Source organism: Momordica charantia (assembly GCF_013281855.1).
Source record: "Momordica charantia cultivar OHB3-1 chromosome 9 unlocalized genomic scaffold, Mcharantia_2.0 BLBB01000009.1, whole genome shotgun sequence".
In the NCBI taxonomy this organism is placed as follows: domain Eukaryota; kingdom Viridiplantae; phylum Streptophyta; class Magnoliopsida; order Cucurbitales; family Cucurbitaceae; genus Momordica; species Momordica charantia.
Window position 1 is genome coordinate 12,630,768 of NW_028275167.1, and position 23,752 is coordinate 12,654,519.

The window sequence follows — 23,752 nt, forward strand, 5'->3', positions numbered from 1 at the left end:
GCTAATCCCGCAACGGAAACAGATCTTGTTCTTGAATTTTTGAAGAACAAAACCATACAAATGAAAAGGAAAATGCAGGGGAAACCGAAACTTACTTTTGAAGACTTTCTTAAGAATCACCGGTAAGTCCGTTCAACACCACCAAAAAGATCTTCTTTACTATCCTCTGGATACCGAGTACTTGCTTGTGGGAGCAATAGTTTTTTTTTTAAACCAAAAGGGATTATTCAAGAGAGCAAATTGAGAGCCAATCTCTGTTTTTTTTATAGGTCAAAGAGAGAGAAAAGAACTGCAGAACTTTTGTACAGTTGAAACAAACTGACGTGGGGAGTTACCCCACGTCACCACTCCTCTGCATTTGTGCACGGGAGTTTATTTATTTTATTTTATTTTATTTTATTAATTATATTTAAATTAAATTAATTAACATTTAAATAATTTAATTAATTAATTATTGATCTAATTAATAATTAATTATTTATTTAATAATTACTAATCTAAATAATAATTAATTTGATTAATAATTATTAATCTAATTAATAATTAATTAGTCAAATTTTGAATATTAATTAAATATCACATATTTAATTAAAAATATATATATTTTAATTCAAATAATTCTATTGTATAACCTATAGATTTAATATGAATCCAATTCATATGAATAAATATAATTATGCAAGCGGCCCTTTCGCGACTCAAACTGTCGGTATGCTTTCCGCCTACCTACTCGTGCTCGTAGCTCAATCGGAGGTCGACGAGTGTGGTCCGACGGAAAAACATGTCGTCCGTCTCGACGTGATACTTGAATTGCTCAGTAGTGCTTCGTCATTACCGTAGTTGGCGGAAATAGCTTAATGGTAGAGCATAGGGCGAAGCTCCTAATGGAAATAGTACTCTCATTAAAGCATGGGCGAGCGAAACCTGTACAGTAGTTGCCGATCGACTTGGTATTCTCGATGAAGCCTATATTTTGTTTTTTTTATAACATCATTCCATCTCGCAAGAACGTTCCCCTTTATTATTTGAATCTCATTCAAATAATTTCTCCCTAATTTATTTTGAATCTTTATCCAAAATTAATATATATTTATATATAATGTATCAATATACATTATATACATTCCCTTATATAATTTCCCTTATAAAATTTGAAAATTTCAAACTATTTAATAATTCTTGATCCTCGTTTTACCCGTTGTGAGCTAGCAAGGGGACCTAATTGACCTACAGATCAGAAGCTCCAACGATACAAGATCAATTAGTCAAACTCATTGACCGAGTTAATAAACATTTGTTAACTACGAGTCACTCCACTAAAGACCCGCAGTTGCAGTCTTCTCACTACATAATATTTTCGTGTCCATGGGTATACAACCATTAATGACAAGTCAATCCTTCACGAGTGCTTATAACTCAAGTTGGGTCAAATTATCGTTTTACCCCTGAGTTACATCTTACTCCTTAAATACCACTGCTCCTCTAATGAAGAACCTAGTTATGGTTCAACCAATAACCGAAAGTCCCTCTCGAGCCAATGAGAGGGTGGGACCCTTTGTTCAAGTCCCGGAGTCATCATTTAAGAGAACACTCATCTACTCCTCGAGAGTCAGGGAGGAGTGAATTCCATCTCATGAAGTTATGTTCCCAGCTCCCCGCTCGGTCTCGTCCCCAAAAATGGTAGGAAATTGAGTCGGCGACTGGGCCACTTTCACCCATAGAGATCAAAGGACGAGTCCTCACGGGTAAGAGTCCATAACTCACTCAGGATTGAGAATGAGTTACCTGGTCATCCAATGAAATAGCAATCTATTAGTCAACGGTGTTACATCTAAAGATTGGCTATTTCGTGGTCCGATCTTATACAAACTCATTGTATAGGATACCCTCACTCGCATGTCTCCACACGAACGACCTGGTGTTGGGTGTGTTGCCCTAAACTCGTAGTTTGTATTTTGTGTAAAAACAAATGTATATTCAATAAAGTTTTATTCAATAAATTTGTTGTTGAATTCATAGCATTGCATTGTTCAAAATCCAATAAACTAAACATCCGAGGTTATTTTAGTGTAACCGGGACAATATATGTACTGGGTATATATTTGATATACCCCTGATATACGAGGTATATATTTGATATATCCTGATATACAAGTGGATAATGTCCCGTGAATAATCTAAAGGGTCCATAGTATATGGATAAGGCTGGGTACCTTATCCTGGCAACACTATGGATACGACCCACTCTGTACAGGTTAGAGACAACTCGATCCAGGTCATTCGTGTGGAGACATGCGAGTGGGGGTATCCTATACAATGAGTTTGTATAAGACCGGACCACGAAATAGCCAATCTTTAGATCTAACATCGTTAACTAATAGATTGTTGTTTCTTAGGATGACCAGACAACTCATTCTCAATCCTGAGTGAGTTATGGACTTCTGCCTGTGAGGGCTCGTCCTTTGATCTGTATAGGTGAGAGTGGCCCGAGTTGCCGACTCAATATTCCTACCATTTTGGAGACGAGACCGAGTGGGGAGCTGGGAACATAACTTCACAAGATGGAATTCACTCCTCTCCGACTTTAAGGGAGTAGATGAGTGTTCCCTTAAATGCTGACTCCGGAACTTGAACAAGGCGCCCCACCCTCTCATTAGTCCGAGAGGGACTTCCGGTTATTGGTCGGACCATAATCGGGTTGTTCATTAGAGGAGCAGTGGTATTTAAGGAGTAAGATGTAACTCAGGGGTAAAACGGTAATTTAACCCAACTTGAGTTACGAGCACTCGTGAAGGATTGACTCGTCATTAATGGTCGTATATCCATGGACACGAAAACATTCTGCAGTGAGAAGAGTGCAACTGCGGGTCTTTAGTGGAATGACCCATAGTTAACGAATCTAGATTAACTCGGTCAATGAGTTTGACCGATTAATCTTGCATCGTTGGAGCTTCGGATCTGTAGGTCCATTAGGTCCCCTTGCTAGCTCATAACGGGTAAAACGAGGATGAAGTTTTTGGAAGAATTTGAATTGTTCAAATTACTTAAGGGATTATATGTATATTGATACATTATAATATATAGTTAATTATAAATTAAAACTATATATTATGAGAGAAATTATTTCAATGAGATTCAAATAAAATTAATATGAATATGATTCATATTAAAACTATAGGTTAAAAATAATGTGCATAAGATGTACATTACAACTATAGGTTATGCGAGAGAAATGTTTTAGAATATGATTCTAATTTTATAATAAATAATTAAGTGTTAATTATTTATTTGATTTATATATATATTTATTAATTAATTATTAATTGGATTAATAATTAATTATATTTATTAATTAATATGATTAATTAATAAATTATATATATATATTAATTATTATTATTAATTAATAATATTAATATATAATAATTAACTCCCCTGAAAATTTGCAGGGGAGTGGGCAGTTAAGTGACGTGGGGTAACTCCCCACGTCACTGTTTTTTGTTCTTCCTTTTTGCAGTTCTGCAAAAACACAGAGGAACAGAACAAAAAAGGCAGAAGTCTCATTCTCTCTCGATCAAGCTCTCTCAATCAAACTCTCTCTCTCGTTCCAAAGAAACGCTCCCACAAGCGTGTTCTCGAAACCCAAGAGAATAGCAAGGAAGATTGTTTGGTGGTGTTCGTTGGGAAAAAGTTGAAGAAACGTTCTTCAAAGTTATAATTTTTCCTCTGTTTTTCCTTCTTGCACATTTTGAGTTTGTTACCCAAATATCACGAACAACGGTCCGCTTCCGCTCCGGGATTCACATCCCTTCACCTGGATCGGGTCGTCTGTAACATTTAAAAAGTGGGCCGTATCCATAGTGTTGCCAGGATAAGATACTCATCCTTATCCATATACTGTAGATCCTTTAGGTTATTCCCAGGACATTATCCACTTGAATATCGATAGTATATCAAATATATACTCAATATATATATTATCCCAGTTCCATGATAATAACTTTGGATGTTTAGTTTATTGGACTTAGACAATTTCAATGAATTCAACAACAAATTTATTGAATATAACTTTATTGAATATAAATTTGTTTTTACATAAATACAAACTACGAGTTTAGGGCAACACACCCGACAAACTCCCACTTGAACTAAACTCGAGTGGGGTGTACCCAATCATAAAGCAAAGGGAAAATACAATAAACTAGGGCACACACTATACTCGTTACACTTTCTCCCTACTTGCCCTAGGCTAACTGTACAATGCTCGTAGACCTAGACTTGCTAGATGGCCATCAAACACTTTAGCTGTGAGTGCCTTCGTAAGAGGATCAGCAATGTTGTGCTCCGTAGTGATCTTTGTGACGATCACATCTCTTCGTTGCGTTATCTCCCGTATGAGGTGGTACTTTCTTTCTCTGTGCTTGGCTCTCTTATGGCTTCAAGGTTCTTTAAAATTTGCCACAGCACCACTATTATCACAGTAAAGTGTGATGGGCAAGTTCATATTTGGAACGACTTCCAAATCGGTCAAGAACTTCCTAAACCAAACGCATCTTTTGCTGCTTCACAAGCTGCAACGTACTTAGCCTCCATCGTGGAGTCTACGATGCATCCTTGTTTGATACTTCGCCAAACTACCGCTCCACCATTAAGAGTGAATATCGACCCTGATGTTGACTTCTTCGAATTTGGATGAGACAGGGCTAGCGTTTTGTTCTTGCTAGCCTTTAGAATTTGGATGCCAAGAACGTACTGAGCTTCTCCCAAATCCTTCATTTGGAACTCAGTAGCTAGCCACTTCTTTATGTCCGTGAGGTATCCTACATCATTCCCAATGAGTAGGATATCATCCACATACAACACTAAGAAGGCTACGGTGTTGTTAACGATCTTCTTGTATATACAAAGTTGATGAACATTTTGGTCAAAACCATACGATTTGATTGGAGTATCAAACCTTATTTCCAAGATCGAGATTTTTGTTTCAATTCGTATATGGATCGTTTAAGCTTGCAAATCTTTTGCTCTTGACCTTGAGCTATGAACCCCTCGGGTTGAGATATATAAATACTTTCTTCAAGATTGCCATTCAGTAGTCTTGACGTCCATTTGCCAAATCTCATAGTCATAATATGTGGCAATGGACAAAAGTATACTTATGGACTTGAGCATAGCTACAGGGGGGAAGGTTTCTTCATAGTCCACCCCTTCCCTTTGTGTGTAGCCTTTCGCAACAGGTCTCGCCTTATAGGTATGTACCTTTTCTTTATCGTCTCGTTTTCTCTTGTAGATCCATTTGCACCCTATGAGTCTGACCCTGTCAGGTTGGTCTACAAGTTCCCAAATGGAATTGAAGTACGTAGACTCCATTTCCAGGTTCATGGCTTTGACTCATTTGTCATTGTCCATATCTTGCATGGCATGTTTATAGGTCAATGGATCCTCGGCGCCGTCATCAGGTATGATAACTTCGGTTTCTGTTAAACCCACGTAGTGGTCAGGTTGTGACATAATCTTCCCACTACGTGGAGGCACCCTCAGTTCTTGAGGTGGATGTGACTGATGTGATGTACTAACTACATCAACAACTTTTTTTGAAATGTCAGCTTGATCAACAACTCTTGTTGACGTGTTTGTAGCTTCTTCCGAAATCTTGTTTATCACTCTCTTACTTCGTGCTTTATGATCTCAAACGTGGTCTTCTTCTAAGAAAGTCACATTTGTCGATACAAACACAATGTTTTCTTGTAGATCGAAGAAGAGACCATCTCTCGTCTCGTTAGGGTAACCTACGAATAGGCATACTTTTGAATGAGATTCCAATTTCTTTGGGTTAGTCACGAGCATGTGTGTTCGACATCCCTAAATATGGAAGTGACATAAACTAGCTTGACGACCCTTCCATAGCTCAAAAGGTGTTTCAGAAACACTCTTCGATGAAACTACGTTCAAAATATAAACCGCAGTCTCCACTGCGTAACCCCAAAACGAGTTAGGCAACTGAACATAGCTCATCATTGAACGAACCATGTCTAACAGGGTTCAGTTTCTCCTTTCCAATACACCGTTCTGGTGTGGTGTACCAGGGGCCGAGAGTTGGGACATGATTCCATGTTCTATCATATAATCCTAGAATCTCAAATCCATATACTCTCCACCCCGATCAGATCGAAGTGTTTTAATGGTTTTACTTTTAATGGTTTTACCTAATTGATTTTCAACTTCAGTCTTGTACTCCTTGAACTTTTCAAGAGCTTCGGACTTGTGTTGCATCAAGTATATATAGATAACCAAACCTTGAATAATCATCTATAAAAGAGATGAAGTATTCATACCCTCATCGAGCTTTAACATTCATCGGACCACAAAGGTCTGAATGTATAAGTTCTAAGGGCTCTTTGGCTCTATAACCTTTTCCAGTAAAAGGTCTTTTAGTCATCTTGCCTTCAAGACAAGATTCACATGGTGGAATCGTCTTCTAACTCACTTAGAATTTCATTCTTAACCAACCTCCTAATCCTATTGAGATTAATGTGACCTAATTTTAAGTGCCAAAGATAGTTATTTTATTTGAGAGAACCTTTTTACCTTTTAGTATTTTTAAATAACTCAGTATTTAAAACTGCTTTAGTTACGGTTGATCTGAGCACATACAAGTTGTTTTCTAATTTGGCAGAACAAATGTTAACACCATTTCTAGAAATGAACACTTCATTGATAGAAAAAGAAACAGAGTACAATTGTTCTAATAGACAAGAAATAGAAATCAAGTTCCTCTTAATTTTTAGGAACAACATATACATTATCCAATAAAATATATGATTTCTTGTCTAAAAACAACTTAAACTCTCCGACTGTCACAGTTGAGACGACTTCTCCCGTTCCGACCTTAAGAGTAATCTCTCCGGCTTCAAGCTACCTCACTTCCATAAAATGAAAAACAATCATGGCTAGTGGCTCCTGAATCAAGTATCCAGACAGAGTAATCATTCTCCATTAAACAAGTTTCCAAATCAAGTAAATCATATTTACCTTCGTTGCCTTTCTTCTTCTCGGCCAGGTATTTCGGACAATTGCATTTCCAATGCCCATCTACATTGCAGTGGAAACATTTTCTTTTGTTTACAGTCTTCGTCTTGCTTTTCTTGGCAGCGACAGCAGCGAAGTCAGGTTTAGACCCCTTACCAACAGCCTTCTTCTTCTTGAAAGTCTTACTTCCAGAAGAAAATGACGCAGACTTGGTTCGAAATGATGAATTCCGATGGAACCTCTTTGAGGTGGCAATATTTGCCTCCCCTTCTTGTCCCTTACTTTTCATAAGAGACTGGTAGGTTCTGCAGCTCGTTTAAAAGCGTGGTAAGAGTGTACTCCAGCTTATTCATAATGAAGATATTCCAGAATGAAGCTGACCTGACTCTGCTCTCCAATGGCGACCCCGTTAAGTAGACCATCAGGTTGAGAACGTGATCTCGCACTAAGGAGTCCTCCTTCATGCGGGAGTTGTAAATGAACTTAAAGGCTTCATGTCGAGCCTGTGAGGATGGTTGTCCAAACATGCTCTGCAGCGAGTCCAGGATCTCCTTAGCGGTGACCGTGTCATTGTGCTTCTTAGCAAGCACATCAGATATGCTCGCCAAGATATAGACATTGGCCTTGTCATTGGCCTTGATCCATCTGTCATAGACGTTGCGCACCGCCACAGTGGCATTAGGCATAGGAGCTTGAGGATAATCCTCTTGCAAGACGAACCTACGATCATCTATCACAAGTATAGCGTTTAGGTTCAATTTCCATTGTTTGTAATTCTCGCCATTAAGTTTCTCAGTGGCTAACAAAGTAATTATAGAAGTAGACATGTTGGAAATAAAAACAAACCTATATCAGTTTCATGCATTATCCTTTAAACCCAATCAAATTTTAGCAAAAGTCATTAAGCACCCTAACTAAACTGTTTTGCAACGATGCTTTAGTGATTTAGAGCAACAGCCACTGTAGGGTCGACAGCTACCCATTCACTGAACTGAGACGATCTCAACTAAATCTTACATCAGAATAACTCTTATTCCTATAACGTTTAGTCATCGTTTATTCGGTCAGAGAATTGCAAACTAGCTTAACAACTCTCCGTAAGTGTGACCCACTATTTTCAAATCTCAGAGATCCGCTCCAATAATTCTCGCCGTAGGGAAGGAAAATATCTTATCCATTTATGGAGTTTGCCTTGCTTTCGATTCCATACAATAAACCCTCCGTAGGGATGGTCGCACCAAGACGACACGCAGGTCATGTATGAACTCTCACGGTGCAAATCAATCGTGAAGACCGTAGGATGTGTTGTCACACGTCATCTCCCACTTACTATGAATACTATCTTCATTCACCTCGATTGAACCATGCAAACACCTTCTGTAGGGAGGCCGCACCCAGGGCGACACGAGGCTGAGCATGGAACTCACTCTATGAACATTAAGGAGAAACGTGAGAGAAAAACATATGCCATATATACCTTGTATATAAAAAATATACGTAGTATATAACACATTCTCTTTTGCTCCCACTTGGTATTCTAAGACTATGATATATTACTTTAATAAACTAATGACATTATTGTATACATAAAATATTGACTAATTCAACCCCCAGGTAGAGTGTTCCCTTACGATCAGCTTAAATACCTCAACCTAGTCAGAACCTTCCTTAGACATGGTTCTCTTATAGGCAATATTTTATATTTAATCTTTTATTATTTTATTTTAAACCTAGTTAAAATAAAAATAAAAGACTACCCGTAATCATATTAGAAGATATAATCTAAGGTCTAATTAATTTTAAACCCCTTTAAAATTAATCAACTTAGACCCTATATTTCCATGCAACTCTTTGTTATGGATTTTAATTTCTATCTACCAAATTTTATAACTCATATAAAATTAAAGAAATTAAAACTATAAACATGCATTGACGACATAAATTAATATAACAATTATATTAACTAAAGTAATGTCAATGCATCTTTATTTTCATCTAATTAATACAACACTTATATTAATTACTCATGAAAATAAAACAAGCATTCATACACTATAACAATTATAACTATATGATGCATGATCATACATACATACTATATATCAAACATACATATTATGCAATACATATTTAATTAAAATTACATTCAAAATACATAAAACAATTAAATAGAAAAGTTGGACGAATTTTGGCATCCTAAGAAAGCAAAATAAATAAATAATTAAAAAAAACCGAAGAAAATGCCTGATCAAACAGCACTCGAACCGCAAATCGGGACAACAGAACACGTTGGAAAACACCTGGGACAGTACTGTGGCGATGTGTGCTGTCCTTCGGTAGTGCCATAGCGCCATGGCGCTTTCTTCGCGGACTGCTTCGTCTTCTTTGTTGTTTTCTGCAAATTTCTACCCAATCCGACGCCACGAACAGCTTTCGAGCGACCTGGACTTATAGACTCAATACAGAAACATAATGCTCAAAACATCGGGCCCTTACAAGATTAAATCAAGAAGTAAATCGCTATTTACTTGCCAAAGTTCGCAAACATCCAACCCGCAATACCCATATTTCAAAAATGAAGAAATAACCACCATTTTGTGTGATTTTTATCCCAAAAAATTCAAAACATAAATGCCGCTCTGATACCAATTGAAAGGAGGCTAATCACGCAACGGAAAAACGGATCTTGTTCTTGAACTTTTGAAAAACAAAACCATACAAATGAAAAGGAAAATGCAGGGGAAATCTGGAACTTACTTTTGAAGACTTTCTTCAGAATCATCAATAAGTCCGTACAACACCACCAAAAAGATCTTTCTTCTCCTTTGGGTACTAAGTACTTGCTTGTGGGAGCAACAGTTTTTTTTTTTTTAAAACCAAAAGAGATTTTTCAAGAGTACAAATTGAGAGCCAATCTCTGTTTTCTTTTGCAGGTCAAAGAGAGAAAAAAGAACTGTAGAACTTTTGTACAGTTGAAACAAACTAACGTGGGGAGTTACCCCAAGTCACCACTCCCCTACACATGCAGGGGAGTTGATTTTTTATTTTATTTTATTTAATTAATTATATTTAAATTAAATTAATTAGAATTTAATTAATTTAATTAATTAATAATCTAATTAATAATTAATTATTTAATTATTAATTATTAACCTATTTAATAAATTTGATTAATAATTATTAATCCTATTTAATAAATTTGATTAATAATTATTAATCCTATTAATAATTAATTAGTCAAATTTTAATATTATTTAAATAAATATATAAATAATGAACAATTATTTATTTATCTTTTAATTCAACATGAAAACTATATATATATTTGATTCATATTCAAATAACTCTCTTGTATACCCTATAGATCTAATATGAATCCAATTCATATTAATTATTATTTGAATCTCATTCAAATAATTTCTTTCCTAATTTATGTTGAATCTTTATCCAAAATTAATATATATTCATCTCCTCGTTGCACTATTTCCCGTATGAGGTGGTACTTTCTTTCTATGTGCTTACCTCTCTTGTGGCATCGAGGTTTTTTGGAATTTGTCACAGCACCACTATTATCACGATAAAGCGTGATTGACAAGTTCATATTTGGAACAACTTCCAAATTGGTAAAGAACTTCCTAAGCCAAACCGCTTCTTTTGCTGCTACACAAGCTGCAACGTACTCAACCTCCATCGTGGAGTCTATTGTGCATCCTTGTTTGACATTTCGCCAAACTACTGCTCCTCCGTTATATTGACCCCGACGTGGATTTCCCTGAATCCTTGTATGTTTGGAAGTCAGAGTCAGTGTATCATGTAAAGATCAAATCCTTACAGCCATACACGAGCTTGTAGTCCCTTGTTCTCCTAAGATACTTGAGGATTCCCTTAACAGCAGTCCAGTGATGATATCCTGGGTTAGATTGATACCTACTGACCATCCCTACTGCGTAGCAAATGTCAGGCCTAATGCACAATATAGCGTACATCAGGCTGCCCACTGGTGAAGCATAGGGTATGCGTCTCATATCCTCAACTTCTTGAGGTGTCTTAGGACATTATTCCTTAGACAGATGGATTCCATGCCTAAAAGGCAATAAACCCTTCCTAGAATTATGCATCGAATATTGCACAAGCATCTTGTCGATATAAGTTGCTTGAGACAGGGCAAGCGTTTTGTTCTTGCGATCCGTTAGAATTTGGATGCCAAGAACGTCTTGAGCTTTTCCCAAATCCTTCATTTGGAATTCAGTAACTAGTTACTTTTTTATGTCAGTTAGGTATCTTTCATCATTTCCAATGAGTAGGATATCATCCACATACAACACTAAGAAGGCTACGGTGTTGTTGATGATCTTCTTGTGTACACAAGGCTGATCAATATTTTGGTCAAAACCATAAGATTTGATCGCAGTATCAAACCTTATGTTCTAAGATCGAGATGCTTGTTTCAATCTGTATATGGACCGTTTAAGCTTGCAAACCTTTTGCTCTTGACCTTCAGCTATGAACCCCTCGGGTTGAGACATACAAATACTTTCTTCAAGATTGTCATTCAGAAAGGCAGTCTTGACGTCCGTTTGCCAAATCTCATAGTCATAATATGTGGCAATGGACAAAAGTATTCTTATAGCCTTGAGCATAGCTACAGGGGAGAAGACTTTTTCGTAGTCCACCCCTTCCCTTTGTGTGTAGCCTTTCGCCACAAGCCTCGCCATATAGATCTGTACCTTTCCTTCAGCGTCTCGTTTTCTCTTGTAGATCCATTTGCACCCTATGGGTTTTACCTCGTCAGGTTGGTCTACAAATTCCTAAACGAAATTGAAGTACGTAGACTCCATTTCCAGGTCCATGGCTTTGACCCATTTGTCATTGTCGACATCTTCCATTGCCTGTTTGTAGGTCAATGGATCCTCGACGCCATCATCAGGTATGAAAACTTGGATTTTAGTTAAACCCACGTAGCGGTCAGGTTGTGATACAATCCTCCCACTACGTCGAGGCACCCTGACTTCTTGAAGTAGATGTGACAGACGTGTCGTGTTGGCGTTATCAACAACTTTTGTTGAAGTGCCAGCTTGATCAATAACTCTTGTTGACGTGTTTGTATCTTCTTCAAAAATCTCGTTTATCATCACCTTACTTCATGGTTTATGATTTCGAACGTGGTCTTCTTCTAAGAAAGTGGCGTTTGTTGATACAAACACTTTATTTTCTTGCGAATCGAAGAAGAGACCACATCTCGTCTCTTTAGGGTAACCTACGAATAGGCATACTTTTGAACGAGATTCCAATTTCTTTGGGTTAGTCACGAGCACGTGTGTTGGACATCCCAAAATACGGAAGTGACGTAAACTAGCTTTACGACCCTTCATAGCTCAAAGGGTGTTTCAGAAACACTCTTCGATGGAACTACGTTCAAAATATAAATCGCAGTCTCAATTGCGTAACCCCATAACGAGTTAGGCAACTGAGCATAGCTTATCATTGAGCGAACCATGTCTAATAGGGTTTGATTTCTCCTTTATGATACACCGTTCTGTTGTGGTGTACCAGGGGCTGAGATTTGAGATGTGATTCCATGTTTTATCAGATAGTTCTGGAATCTCAAATCCATATACTCTCCACCCCAATCAAATCGAAGTGTTTTAATGTTTTTACCTAATTGATTTTCAACTTCGGTCTTGTACGCTTTGAATTTTTCAAAAGATTCGGACTTGTGTTGCATCAAGTATAGATAACCATACCTTAAAAAATCATCTATAAAAGAGATGAAGTATTCGTACCCTCGTCGAGCTATAACATTCATCGTACCACAAAGGTCTGAATGTATAAGTTCTGAGGGCTCTTTGGCTCTATAACCTTTTCCAATAAAAGATCTTTTAGTCATATTGCCTTCAAGACAAGACTCACAAAGAGGTAAAGAGTTGTCTTCTAACTCGCTTAGAAGACCATTCTTAACCAATCTACCAATCCTATTGAGATTAATGTGACCTAATCTTAAGTGCCAAAGATAGGTATTTTCTTTAGGAGAAACTTTTTGCCTTTTATTTTGAGTTTTAGCATTTTTAAACAACTCAGTATTTAAAACTACTTTAGTTATGGTTGGTCTTAGCACATACAAGTTGTTTTCAAGCTTAGCAGAAAAAATATTTACACCATTTCTAGAAATGAACGCTTCATTTAATCGAAAAGAAATGGAATACAAATGTTGTAATAGCAAGAAATTGAAATTACGTTCCTTTTGATTTTTGGAACTACATACACATTATATAATAATATATACAAATTCTTGTTCGAAAATAACTTGAGTTCCCCCACTGCTACAATTGAGGCGACCTCTCCCGTTCTGACCTTGAGAGTCATCTCTCCAGCTTCAAGCTGCCTCTAGGAACTAATTCCTTGAAACGAAGAACAAACATGATTAGTGGCTCTTGAATCTAATATCCAGGCGGAGTCATAATTCTACACTAAACATGTTTCCAAAACAAGTAAATCATATTTACCTTCGTAGGCTTTCTTCTTCTCGGCCAGGTATTTCGGGCAATTGCGCTTCCAATGCCTGTCCACGTTGCAGTAGAAACACTTTCCTTTGTCTGCAACCTTGGCCTTGCTTTTCTTGGCAGCGACAGCAGCGGAGTCAGGTTTAGATCCCTTACCAGCAGCCTTATTCTTCTTGAAAGTCTTACTTCCAGAAGAAGAGGGCGCAAACTTGGTTCTAGAGGACGAACCTCGGTGGAACCTCATTGAGGTAGCAACGTTTCGTCCCCTTTTTGTCCCTTACGTTTCATAAGAGACTGGTAGGTCTGCAGCTTTTTTAAGAGCGTGGTAAGAGTGTACTCCAGCTTATTTATAACTGCATTCTGTAGAATGCTAGGAAACTCTTTAGAAGAGATTCCAAAATGAAGCTGACATGACTCTGCTCTCCTATGACGACCCCGTTTGACTCTGCCACGTTTAAGTGGACCATCAGATTGATAACGTGTTCTCGCACTGAGGAGCCCTCCTTCATGCGGTAGTTATAAATGAACTTAAGGGCTTCATGTCGAACCTATGAGGACGGTTGTCCAAACATGCTCTGCAGTGAGTCCAGGATCTCCTTAGCGATGACCGTGTCCTCGTGCTTCTTGGCAAGCACATCAGATATGCTGACCAAGATGTAGACCTTGGCCTTGTCATTGGCCTTGATCCAAGATCATATACGTTGCGCTTTACCACAGTGGCGTCAAGCGCAGGAGCTTAAGGACAATTCTCTTGCAAGACAAACCGAAGATCATCTATCACTAGTATAGTGTTTAGGCTCAACTTCCATTGCTTGTAGTTTTCGCCGTTAATTTTTTCCGCGGCTAACAAGACAATAAAAAAGTAGACATGCTGAAAATAAAAGCAAACCTATATTAGTTTCATGCATTATCCTTTAAACACAATCAAATTTTAGCAAAAGTAATTGAGCACCCTAACAAAATTGTTTTGCAACGGCACTTTAGTGATTTAGAGCAACAGCCACAGTAGGGCAGACAGTTACTCCTTCACTGAATTGAAACATTCTCAACTAAATTTACACCAAAATAACTCTTATTCTTATAATGTTTAGTCATCGTTTATTTGATCAGGAAATTGCTAACTAGCTTAACAACTCCCCATAAGTGTGACCTACCATTTTCAGACCTTAATGGTCCGCCCTAATAATCCCGCTGTAGGGAAGGAAAATATTGGAGCAAAACCTAAGAGACCCTTATCTATTTTTGGAGTTTACCTTGATTTTAATTACATACAATGAACCCTCCGTAGGGATGGTCGCTCTAGGATGACATGCATGTCATGTATGAAATCTCACGGTGCAAACCAATGGTGGAGACTGTAGGATGTGTTGTCACACGTCTTTCTCTCACTTACTATGAACACTATCTCCATTCACCTCGATATTGAACCATGCGCAACCTTTCGTAGGGAGGCCGCGCCGAGGGCGACATGAGGCCGAGCATGGAACTCACTGTGTGAACGTTAAGTAGAAACATGAGAGAAAAAAATATGTCATATATACCTTGAATATAAAAAATATACGTGGTATATAACACATTCCCTTTTGCTCACACTTAGTATTCTAATACTAGGTTATATTACTCAGTTAAATCTCGACTACGTGAAATTAACTAAGTGAATTTTTAGTCGGTCCAATATAACTATTTATATTAGAAGTTGTACACTAATGTTTTAGTTTATCGAACGTTTTAATAAACTAATGACATTATTGCATGTATATAAAATATTGACTCATTCAACCCCCTAGTCAGTTACCTAGTAGAGGTGTTCCCCGAGTTAGCTTAAATACCTCAACCTAGACAGAACCTTCCTTAGACAGGGTTCCCTTATAGGCAATATTTTATATTTAGTCTTTTATCATTTCATTTTAAACCTAGTTAAAACAAAATAAAAGTTGCTATGATTGATGCTTAGATAGGCATAGATTGCTCCCTTAGTTAACTAGATGGGATTGTTGAACTTTGTGCTGGTTTCTTTATAATGGTGTGGATTGTTAACTTTGACGAAGAATTTGCGTTAGCTTATGGTGTTAACAAATTGGCATGACTCTAGTATTCTTTTTGTTTTAGACAATGCCTCCCCGTTGAAGTACGAGAGTTCGTGCTAACGTTAACCCGAATCCTGGAAATGAGAATGTAGTAGAGCCGTTTGTTCCCCCGGCAGCTCCCCAAGGAGGGGTAGCTCATCCAGTTCCTCCAGCAGCCCTTCAAGAAGGGGTAGACCCTCCAGCTCCTCGAAGAAGTCTTCGAAGAGAGGTAGTCCCTCCAGGTCCCCCGGTAGCTCCTCAAGTGAATCCTCAGGTGGCTTTGCTTGCAGGAGCACTACAGGCATTAATTGACAATTCGACTGCAGTAGGTGCTCCTTCGAGTTGTACCGACCTCTGACCACGCATAGCCAAGGCAGGAGAGTGGTTAACTCACAATAATAATTTATATATATAAATTATTATTAATTATTAATAATAATTTATATATATAATTTATATATTTTTTATTAATTAATAAATAATAATTAATTATTAATCTAATTAACAATTAATTTATATATATATATATATATATATATAATAATTAACACTTAATTATTTATTACAAAAATCGAATCATATTCTATAACATTTCTCTTGTGTAACCTATAGTTGTAATGTACATTGCACATTATTTTTAACCTATAGCTTTAATATGAATTTTATTCATATTAATTTTTATTTGAATCTCATTCAAATAATATCTTTCATAATATATAGTTTTAATTTAGAATTAACTATATATTATAATGTATCAATATAAATATATTCCCTTGAGCAATTTGAACAGTTCAAATTCTCCCAAAAACTTGATCCTCGTTTTATCCATTATGAGCTAGCAAGGGGACCTAATGGACCTACAGGTCTGAAGCTCCAACGATATGAGATTAAACGGTCAAACTCACTGATCGAGTTAATCAACATTCGTTAACTATAGGTCACTCCACAAAAGACCCGCAGTTGCACTCTTCTCACTGCAGAATTTTTTCGTGTCCATGGATATACGACCATTAATGACAAGTCAATCCTTCACGACTGCTCGTAACTCAAGCTGGGTCAAATTACCGTTTTACTGTTGAGTTACATCTTACTCCTTAAATACCACTGCTCCTCTAATGAATAACTCAGTTCTGGTCTGACCAATAACCGGAAGTCCCTCTTGGACCAGTGAGAGGTGGGGCCCCTTGTTCAAGTCCCGGAGTCAGCATTTAAGAGAACACCCACGTACTCCCTAAAGTCGGGAGGAGTGAATTTCATCTTGTGAAGTTATGTTCCCAGCTCCCCACTCGGTCTCGTCCCCAAAATAGTAAGAATATTGAGTTGGCGACTCGGGCCACTCTCACCCATACAGATCAAAGGACGAGCCCTCACGGGTAGGAGTCCATAACTCACTCAAGATTGAGAATGAGTTGCCTGGTTATCCTAAGAAATAGAAATCTGTTAGTTAACGATGTTACATCTAAAGATTGGATATTTTGTGGTCCAGTCTTATACAAATTCATTGTATAGGATACCCCCACTCACATGTCTCCACACGAACGACCTGGATCGAGTCGTCTGTAACATTTACAAAGTGGGTTGTATCCATAGTGTTGCCAGGATAAGGTACCCAGCTTATCCATATACTATAGACCCTTTAGGTTATTCCCGAGACATTATCCACTTGTATATTAGGGGTATATCAAATATATACCTAGTATATCAAGGGTATATCAAATATATACCGAGTATATCAAATATATACCCAATAGATATACTATCCTGGTTACATGATAATAACATTGGATGTTTAGTTTATTGGATTTTGGACAATGCAATACTATGAATTCAACAAAAAGTTGATTGAATAAAACTTTATTGAATATATATTTGTTTGTACATAAATACAAACTACGAGTTTAGGGCAACACACCCAACAAGCTTAAGTACCTCAACCTAGACAGAAGACAGGGTTCTTTTATAGGAATATTTTATATTAACCTTTTATTTCGTCGTTTTAAACCTATTTAAAACCAAAATAAAAAGTATATAACATAGGATATAATAAATTTAAACCCCTTAAAAATTAATTATTAAAGACATAGAGTTTGGAAGCAATTCTTGATTATAGACTTTAATTTCTATTCACCAAACTTATAACACTTATAAATTTAAAGAAATTAAAACTATAATCATTCATCAATCACATATATAAATATAACATTTATATTTACTATAGTAATATCATGCTCAATGCAACTTTATTTTCATCTAATTAATACAATACTTATATTAATTAATTATGAAAATAAATCATGTTTTCATACATTATAACTATTATATACACATATGATGCATGAACATGCTTAACCTATGGTGGGATTTTAAACTATATGACATACCTTATGCAACATATACAACTAATTAAGTATACATTCAAAATGCATAATAATTAAATAACAAAATAGACCGTTTTTTGGCTTCTTATAATAAATGAAACAAAACAAAAAAATAAAACAAATTTTCTTTTTTTTTAAAACCCGACGCCTAGGCGCTGCCCTTACTGTTGCAGGCTCGAGCTCTCGGGTTTCTACAGCTATGGCAGCAACTAGGCACCGCCCCCAACGCCGAGGCGCTGTCTGCCCGTTTCCTCCGATTTTTCTTCACTTCTCTGGTACTCGTTCACAGCAACTCCTTGTCACGAACGACACGAACTTACAGACTCAATTAACAGGAATAAATGCCCGAAACAACGGGATTTTACATTGATTGAATCAACGGAAAGACTGTAAAACTAAAGCCAAAAACCAAAAACATCTAATTGCAAACCACATACATGAAATGTATAGAAACACCCACCATTCTTTTCCTTGTTATTCAAAACAAGATTGAAAGCAGAACCTGACTCTGATACTAATTGAAGAGATCGGATCCCGCAGCAGAAGCACGCGAACGCGTGTGCTTCGATCTTATTTAAGAATTACAACAAAGAAAAGACATAAGTATGAATAAAAGGAAGTTAGTTTGAAGACACCTCTTCAATGAATAAAACGACATTCTTTTCCTTGTTATTCAAAACAAGATTGAAAGCAGAACCTGGCTCTGATACTAATTGAAGAGATCGGATCCCGCAGCAAAAGCGCGCGAACGCGTGTGCTTCGATCTTATTTAAGAATTACAACAAAGAAAAGACATAAGTATGAATAAAAGGAAGTTAGTGGTACATACCTTTGAAGACACCTCTTTAATGTAGACACCAACGCCACTACAAAGTCTTCCTCGCTATCCTCTGGAAGTTAAGAACTCGGTTTTTGGGAACCATTTTATAATTGAGAGGGAGGTCGAGAGATCAAGAGAGAGATTTATTGTTTCGAGTTTCGGAAACTAAACAACCATGTGATCGGGATCAATGGAATGGGGGAACCTCCCTTTTTGTAACGGAGGAAGAATGGTGGGGAAGTCACAACTTCCCCACTTCCCAGCAACGAGGTTTTCCTCCAATTTTTTTCCCTTTTTTTTCTTTTCTTTTCTTTTCTTTTATTTTAATTAAAAAGTAATTAATTAAATCTAATTTAATTTAATTAAATCTAATTTAATTTAATTAAATCTAATTTAATTTAATTAAATCTAATTTAATTTAATTTAATCAAATTAATATATCTCATTAATTTAATTAAATAATATTTAATTAAATTAAACTTAAATTAATAAACTATATTAGAATAAAATTCTAATATTCATGTCTCTCATCAAATTCTAATTATAATGTTTCAACATACATTCTATTAATTGCATCTCATACAATTAACCTTAATTCCCTTTAATTAATTTGAACAATTCAATTTATTTTCTAGACTAAATGTTCTTAACTATCCTTTATGAGCTTGCAAGCGGACCTAATGGACCTTCACATCGAAAGCTCCAATGATACGAGATTAATTGATTAAACTCATTAACCATATTAATCAACATTCGTTAACTGTCGGTCATTCCATTAAAGACTCACAGTGGCACTCTTCTCACTATATAATATTTTGCGTCCATGGATTTTGACCATTAACGGTAAGTCAATCCTTCGTGAGTGTTCATAACCACAACTAGGTCAAATTACTGTTTTACCCCTGTGTTACATCTTGGACCTTAAGTACCGCTGATCCTCTAATGAACAACCAGGTTATGGTCCAACCAATAACCGGAAGTCTCTCTCGGGCCAATGACAGGGTGGGGCCCCTTGTTCAAGTCTCGAAATCAGCACTTAAGAGAACACTCATCTACTTACCCTAAAGTCGGGAATGAGTGAATTTCATCTTATGTAGTTATGTTCCCAGCCCCCACTTGGTCTCTTCCTCAAAATGGTAAAAATATAAAGTCGGCGACTCGAGTCACTCTCACCCATACAAATCAAAGGACGAGCCCTAACAGGAAGGAGTCGATAACTCACTCAGGATTGAGATCGAGTTACTTGTTCATCCTATTGAAATATTAATCTATTTGCTAACAGTTTTACAGCGAAAGATTAATTATTTCGCGGTCTGGCCTTATACAAACTCATTGTATAGGATACCCCTGTTGCGTCCACACAACCGTGTTGACAACACGTGCAAGTATACACGAAATTGCCGATGTAGTACGAAAGGAGGTCGAATGCACAGGGACTTTGGATAATATTTTAAACGATATTTGCAGATAGCAAATGTGTAAAAAACAAAGAAATATGAGTGTTGTGTCATAACTAAAAAAATATAATAAACAAAGCAGTAAACAAATCTCAGCAGCAGACACACTTCGAAAATCTTATAACAAAAAGAAGTTACAGAACATAACAGCGAAAATGAGGGGTAACAGATATGGAAAAGTGGGGGAGATTCAGCATACTTTCACAGGTTATCGACCTATCCTCTAGCTTACTAACATCTATTAATGCCCAGCTCGACTCAGTTTCCTTCCGAGACACCCTTCACTTGATCAAACTCAAAAAAGGTCCCTCTATAAAGTATATAATGGTTCAACAATATAATCATATTCTCGTTAATCTAAATAATGAATTTACGAATATTTAATTAGACTAGATAGTGGACATTAACTGACTAACTATTGCACAAGAACCTAAGAAAAACTGAAACGGACACACAACATGAATATGACACGCCACAGACACGGACACGACGAAACGTCAATTTCTAAAAAGGTAGGATGATACGCTGGGGACACGTTAATTTTTATTGTTATTAAAAATATATATGTGCATATTTTGAGAAATAATTTTAAAGAAGATTTTTACTTTAAAAAATGGAAGTAAGCATATCAACATAAAAACTAAATAAATACTATATGTAATCATTATTTGTAAAAAAAAATAATTACTTCATTAAACAGGGAACATATTACATGTCACTGTTGTAAGTCATTAACAATGTAAGGCATGAAGAAAATAATGTCAACTTTCTTTTTTTAGAGTAATAAATTTTCCAATTGTCATGAAAAAAAACTCCATGTAGCCACCATTACTTTAGTCTTTTTCCTTCTCCTTCTTTTTCTTTTTCCACTCAAGACTTTACTTCTTCCATTTTTCTTCCTTTTTGTCACTTCTTTTACTTCTCCATTCTCGCGCGAAAGAAATGGAGAAGAAAATCAAGGTGCAAATACGTGAAATGAAAATGGCAAGGGCCAAAGAAAGGTGGAAGAAATGACGGAGAAAACAAATATTAAAATCGATAGAAAAATGGAAAGAAAAACGAAAGGGACGATGTAGAAGAAAGAAAAATAATGAATTGGGCTGGAAGATGAAAAATAATATGAAAATCAAATGGGATGCTTCTTTAACGTGTCCCACCGAGTCCAAATTGTCCAATTATTAAAACAAATAAAAAAATTTGGACATGTGTTGAACATTATACACATTTTATAAAGTTTAAATTATAGTTATCTATGAAAGTTTAAATATTAATTTAGTATGTATGAACAAATAAGAATTGCACTTCAGTTTATAACTATGCAAAAGTTGAATATTCAAAGGATTATGGGTAAAAATTTGATATTACGCATTGGGGTGCAAGGAAAAACGGACCAAGCCGATTAAATCGATAAAACCAATCGAAACCAACTTTCAATTTGACTTGATTTCAATTTTCGTCTTGAAATTTAAAAAATTGAAAATAAAGAGTCCATTTAGGTTTCAGCCACAAAAAACCAATTAAAAATTGACCCAACCAATATATATACGTACATACATATTTTCTTCTATGTTTTCTATTAAATTAAAATATAAGCCCACTCAACCCAACCCAGCATAATTATCTTTGAAAACTCAAACACAATAAATAAAAATATGATTGTTTTCAATTTTTATTCTTGAATTTGGTAAAATTCAACCTGCGCTATGATGTTAAAAAAAACATATAATAACTACTACTCATAAAAGTCAGGCTCATCATTGGGTCGGTCCGGCCCAGCCAAGCCAAGCCCAAAGAAGAAAAGGCCCGAGCTAGATCAAAACTCAAACCCTGCGGGCTTCAAGCATTGTTCGGGTCAGGCTTCGGCCGACCCAACCACTAAAACTTAGACCTATAACTTAATCCATGGGCCTAACTCAATGGACCAAAGTTGAATTGAACTTGAAATGACCTTTTGGATCGGGCTTGAATTAGCCCATAAAATAATATATTTTTTAAATATTTTTTCAAACAAAGTTATTGAATTTTAGAATTTGTGTTTTTGTTTTACTATTTTGTAATTTTTTTTTATTTTTAGAAAAGTTATCAATAAATTTTGTTATATCATACTTTTACAACTTCATTTACTTTATTTTTAAAGAAATAAATTGTATTATTATATTAATATAAAAAATAATTTAGAGGAACGAGCCTAACAATAAAGAATAGCCCTAAATATTAATTAATTATATAATTAGAAGAATATTATTATGTGAGTATATTATTGGATTGGACCTTTGGGCCAACACAATGGGTCGATCCAGGTGCAGCCCAAAAGAAAAAAAAATGATCTATATCCAATCCAATTTTTGGATAGGTTGGGCTAGGTCGGGCTAGTCAAACGCTAACCTTGGGTCAAGATTGGATCAGGCTTTAGCTGAGCTTGGTCCGGCCTTTGGGCTTTGTGCATGATAATAAGATTGAAATAGAAGGCAAAACATTGATCTCCCCTCCCTAGTTATGTCTCCCACTCCCACGATCACAACTTATTCCCCCACAATCACTATCAGTCTATCACACATCTCGCTGTCATCCGAGACGACGCTTCTTCTTCTTCAATTTCTGACTTTCCGATCTGGCCTTTCTGATTCTTCCTCTCCTCTCGGCTCTCAACCTATGACTCGACGACTCTCGTGTCTCATCTCCTTCCAACTCCCTCTGTTGTTCTCCATACTATTTCGAGTAGCTAGCTCTGTCAACCGCAAGAAGGTATAAAAATACCAACTTTATGATATTTTAAAAAATATTTCTAAGATTTTTTTTTTCTGTTGAACATTAGTAAGAATAAAAGTTGTGCCTTTGCAGGAAAAAAATGTGAACTGATGAAAATCATTTTGAATCGCACTATTCAATTAACCCGCCAGACTGAACCGACAAATCGATGGTTTATCGGTTCGATGCGGTTCAACAATAGTTCTCCTACGATTTGGCTCGATCCATGTAATTTTCAATTTTTTAATTGGTTCGGTTTTGGTTTGCTCCAAAACCGAGCCAAACCGACCCAATTAAAGCTTAATGACACATGGACTGTTCAACGACACCACATGGAATTGGACTTGAGTCTGATCTCTGCAGGTTGAGGAGTACAAGGCTGCGGGTCATAAGACGAGCATCTTGGCTTGGGCTTATTGGGAATATTTTACTATTTTACTATTTGTCATTCTTGGGAGATTGTCGGTAATGACATTGTAAAACAAAACTTTAGCCAAAAATTGTACCCGTGGGAGTTTATCCTTGGGGAAGAGGCTTATAAGCTAAAGTCTTATAGTGGGCTCATAAACATGGATTAGGGTAAGCCTAAACCATGGCCCACATCTACGCCACCATCTAGCTTAGGCTTGGGCTTATTTTATCTATTTCATTCATTTCTAAAATAAATCTATACGGTTGTTTTATCCTATGGTCAAGATAGGGAGTGCGTTGTTTAATTGTTGTCAAAGATGCGTTGAGGGAGTTGCGGCAGTTG